Source organism: Mandrillus leucophaeus, unplaced genomic scaffold (assembly GCF_000951045.1).
Source record: "Mandrillus leucophaeus isolate KB7577 unplaced genomic scaffold, Mleu.le_1.0 Scaffold41, whole genome shotgun sequence".
NCBI classification, from domain to species: domain Eukaryota; kingdom Metazoa; phylum Chordata; class Mammalia; order Primates; family Cercopithecidae; genus Mandrillus; species Mandrillus leucophaeus.
Genome location: NW_012104365.1, coordinates 4,634,547 through 4,639,776, shown reverse-complemented (window position 1 = coordinate 4,639,776; position 5,230 = coordinate 4,634,547).

Below are 5,230 nucleotides of genomic sequence, written 5' to 3'. Positions count from 1 at the left end.
CTCGCGCTCCCCGGGGCAGGGCGGGCTGGGTTGAGCGCTCCAGGGAACCAGGATTCCGGGCGGGTGCGGCGGGTATCGTGCACCGGGCCCTTCCTGCCACCCTTTTCCCTGTTCTCCGCAATTTCTCGCTCCGGCTAGTAAGGGAACTATGCACCTCCCCCAACCCTGGGCTCGCTCAGTGGGGGTGAGGGTGTATCCGGAGGGCAGGGAGGGAGGAAGCTCCCCGCTGGCAGGGCTGGGCGGCTGCGCAGCTGGTTGGGCCGCCCCCGCCCCCCACTCCTGGGTGTCCACAGGGTGCCAGAAGCTGGGTGCCCAGGGGGGCTCCAGGACCACTAGAGATTACATTTCTTGTGATTCCTTTTAAAATCTAGCCTCAGTCATGGGCGTGCCTGGTCTGTGAATGTGTATTTCTGGGATATGCCCAGTGGGAATGGTGGGGGCTCAGGGCATAGTTATCACCTGGGGAAGGGGCGTGAGGCAGTACCGAGGGACACCTGCAGAGGCTGAGGAGCTGAGGGGCTGGGTCCTGCAGAGGCTGAGGAGCTGAGGGGCTGGGTCCTGCAGAGGCTGAGGAGCTGAGGGACTGGGTCCTGCAGAGGCCAGGAGCCACAGATGGTTTCATCAAAGTCTAGGGAGGGGTTAATGAGGGAGGGCGGAAAGCAGGTGCCCAGAACAGCACCCTCCCCACTCAGGGCCCCGCACCTGGCACCCTGGGCTGGTCTCATGATGCTATGGGATGTGATCCCCTGGACCCCTTATTACTGCCTGGATTTGTCATCAGAAGTCACCCTGAGAGCCCACACCCCAGCAGGATTTGGGCGGGGCAGCCCCACAGCACGCGTCAGTGCCTCCTCACAGGCCCTGCAGGCTTTGCACACTCCCTCCCTCGGAGCACCTCACAGGGTGCCCCTGCCCCTGGCTCGGGAGCCAGGTGAGAGCGAGATTCTTGTCCTTTCCCTGTTCCCGCAGCGCCTGGTAGCACTGGCATAGGTGACCAGGCACAAGCTTGTCCCCCGCATGTCTGGGTTGCCCAGGAGCCCCCAGGGCACTACTGTCTCTTCTCTAGGCCCTCCCCGCCCCCTCCCCTGCTCCCTCCTCCCCAGAACCCCTGGGAGAGGTTGGGTAGAGCTGCTGCTGCGTGTATGCAGGGCTGGGGAACCAGCCTGGCCTTTGTGGACGTTGCTGGCTGCAGCTGTTGTGCTGGGAGCAGGAAACCTGGGCAGGCTGGGGCAGGCGTTGCAGGGTGTTGAGGGAAGTGGGAGGCTGAGGAACCCCCTCCTGGGCCCACCCAGCTAGGAGAATTCAAGGCTCCTGAGCTGATGGCTGGCAGCGGGACTCCATGCTTATTCATCCGTTCTCGCCCTGCTTTGGGCTTCTCTGTTCAACTGAAGCCTGATACTGTTGTCAGGGAGCTGCAGTTCACAAACATCACAGCTTAGAAATCCTGGCATCAAAGGAAATGCCAGCGGTCCCTTTGCTGGAAGCCAGGATAGTGGACTCAGAAGCCAGCAGATAGGGTTTGAACGTTGGCCCTGCTACTTCACATTTGGACGAGTGTCCTTAGCGTCTCTGTGCCTCAATTGAGTCGTCTGTAAAACGGGAATAGTGGCTGAATGAAGGGCAGGGCTGTTACTAATGGGTCTCCACGGGGAATGAACGAGGTTGATGTCAGGCTGAAGAGGGGCTGGATACCCTCAGCTAAGTGTCGGGTGTGAGGTGAGGTGTTCCATCACTAGAGTAGGCTGGAATAGGCCGGATTTGTCCTCTGGAAGGCACGATTCACCAGATAAGTACAGGGGCTTGGGCGGGGACCTTAGTGTCCACGCCACGCAGGGAGTACATGTGCTGGACAGTGTCAGGTCCAGGCACTCACCACTGTCTTGGTAACACTGGGGCCTGACCACGGGCTGGGCCGTCAGGCACCTCTGTCGAGACCCCCACAAAGAGGAAGGCCACAGCAATGGCCACTGGAGTCTGTCCCTCTGCCAGCCAAAGTAGGAGGATGCAGCAGATTGTGCTCTCTCTCTGCCAAAGCTCATTGTTTGGTTTTCAAACCCCTGACCTTTTGGCTAAGCTGCCCTTATTTTCAAAGGTTTATCTTTGAGTTAGCCTGGGAGCTTAAAAAATCATAAAAGGCAACTTAGTGCAAATATTGTGATGGAGCATTTGCTTAAAACCACGTAGGAAAATGTCACTTGGAAGGCCCTGCTCTACACGGCGGATGGCGGGCCCCCGGTGGGGACTCCTGGCAGCTACGCCGCTCAGCTGCTCCAAGGCGCTCGCCGGTTCTAAGTTCTCCTGTGCACTCACCAACCGGATGGCTCTGCAGCCGGAAGCTTTTAACTCCACGTTGTTTGCCCCTTTTTCTCCTGATGTCTGCAGACAGAAGCCCCTTCCTAAACAGCTGAGACTCTAAGAAAGTGCCGGTGAAGCTTGGGAAGGGCCGGGCCGGGTCTGGTCATGCCCATTGATGATGCAGCCACACCCTTGGCCACCAGATGCCTTCACTGACACATGAAGCCGGGCACAGCCTCGCTGGGGGCAGGGCTCCGGGGGCGAGTGTCTCCTGCAAGCTGGAGAACCTTGGAGACCTGCTGCCCTGATCCCAACATTCCCAATGCTGCCTGTTGAGGAGCCGGCCGGTCCCAAGGGCAGCAAGGACCGAGGTCCACGGGCACGGCTGGGATGCTAGGGTGCAGCAGGAGTGCTGAACAGGGGCAGCCCGTGTGCTGGGGACAGTCTGGCTTTCTGTGGTTCCCTGAGTGGTGTAAGCAAGGCCATGTCCTTATTACCAAGCAAGGTAGTCATCTGTGCCTGGGGTGACAATCACATCCAAAGAGTCACCACTGAGAGGTCTTTGGAAGACACTCCCAAGGGTGGGGGTCCCTGCTTGTTTCATTGGCTAGCTTACCCTGAGTCCCTCCAACGCTGCCCGGCACGTAGTTGGCACTCAGTGGGTTTGCGTTGCACGAGTGGAGCAGATGCGATGGTGAACAGGATGAGGCCATGCCAGCAGGATGTGCAAAACCCGTCACTGGTTCACAGCAGGCTTCAGGCTTCTGAATGTAGGAGAGTCACCATCTCTCCAGCCTCCATCCTTCTCTCCCCTCAGGCCCCCAACCACTGTTGGGCGACTCTTGCTAGCAAGCCCTCTTACTAAATTGAAAAAATTAAGTTTACAATAACATCTACATCAGTTATCTATTGCAGCATAACAAAATGCCCCCACACTCAGTGGCTTAAAACAACAGGCATTTATTGTTTCAGTGGCAGCAGTAGTTGGTTTCCTATGAGGATGAAGGTGGGTGGGGGAGAAACGTGAATGTGTTAGAGGCACAGAAGATAAGTAATAAACATAATTGGTAGAGCTTGGCTATAGATTTTCCCACCCACAGCACGGGAATTGCACGTGTTCCAGGACGTACAGTGTTCCAAGGAGGATCTTTAAAAACTGAGCGGCACCTGCACACATGTACGCGCAGCGAGTGTTCGCAGGCCCGCAAGGAGGGCGGAGCCTCCTTCCAGGCTCACACTGGCTTCGCTCCAGGCATCTCTGGGGCTGTTGGCAGATTCTGGGGGTTGTGCTACAGGCCGATCAATCCTCAGTCATCGGCATCCTTGTCCCTCACATTCCCAGGCCGCCCCTTGGACCTCGGCCAGCTTTCTGGAAACGTGAGCCGTGTTCTCAGGGAAGAACCAGAAGAGGAAGCGGGCGTGGCTGCCCACAAGCGCAGCGGCTGCTGCATGGGATGGGCTCCAGGAAGGCCAGGGATACAGAGGGCAGGTCGGGGTGACAGGCTGGAGAGGAGGTGGCTTCAAATCCCAGCTTCACCGGGCCTGGACCCCCAGTTTCCTGTGTGTGAAATGCACGACGTGGCCTCTAGGTCGCCAGGCTGCTGTGAGCATCCTGTGATGTGCACACACTTCATTCCACACAGAGGCCAGGGCCCACCCCGGTGGCTGCAGGGCAGCTGGAGAGGCTGGGTGGGAGGGGGATGGCCCGAAGTAGGGTCACACACTCCGTCTTTGCCCGCGTGGGGACATGCTCGGGGCGTTGCCGTGGCTGTCTTGTGCGCTTGGCTGAGGATGGAGAGTGATTGGCCACCAGAGTTATGTGAGGTCCCCATCAGCGTCATAGACACTCAGCATTCCTGTTTTGGGCCTCAGGTGAGCTGGGATGGCCGTTCCACAGTGCCCGCAGGTCGCCTGAGGAAGATGGCACCAGCAGACTGGGAGGCTCAGGGTAGGACAAACAATTCACTCTGGTTTTCCTGGGACTTTCGAGGTTTTAAAGCAGCAAGTCCAGAGACCTGGGAGCTGGAGCCCTCTCAGTCTCAAGCAGTTGGGGCTGAGGGTCACCCTGGCTGTGTATTGTGGGAGTTTGCTCTTACAGCCTCCCTCCCTTCCCATGCTCTCTCCTGCTCCGTTGACCCCCCACCCCAGGTCTCCCCTGCTGGGACCAGGTCTCCCCACTCCCTCCAAATCCCAAATCACCCAGGGTTCCTTCACCTGCCACAGCTAAGAAGCCAAGAATCTTCCAATTCAAACCTGACATGGCTCCATGGAGAGCTGGCTGCTCTGCAACGGGCCCAGTTTTCAATCATGTATTTCCTCCGGGCTCTGATTCAGCGGATGCTCTGACTCACACAGTCGTCAGACATATATCAACAAGTGTGTCTCTGCCGTCTGCCTGGAGGCCAGAGCCTCCTGGTGAGCCCTTGGTTCAAGGGCTCACACCTAGTGGGCAAAAGCGGTCAAGCTCCCTTAATTTTCATGCCCCCAAGAGCCATCTGCCCTCCACCTGGCTCTGCGGGAATCTGGCGCAGGCCTGGTACCCAGAGGACAGGGAGATGTGTGTTGAGCGAATCGTGAGCACCTGGAGGGAACAGCTGGCACTTCACCTGCTCAGCCTCTCCCCTCGCCTGGGTGCCAGCACCTGCAAGTCTTCCTGTGAATCGCCTGCTGTCCGCATGGTCTGTGTGTGCGCGCATGTGCGTATGCCTGCATGCGTGTTGGGCTACCAGGCACAGGGGCTCAGAGGGTCCCTGCTGGCAGGAGCAGGTCTTCCCACGCTCATCTCCTGTCCTTTCTCTGAGACCCCGCAGGAGGCTCTGTCTCCTCTCCCCAGGGCTGGCATCCACCTGGCAAAGAAGGCTGTGCCCAGCAGGGAGGGAGGAGGGCATCCTCTGCCTGCCCTGCCATGCTTTGTGTTCTCTCTGCTCAGATGCAC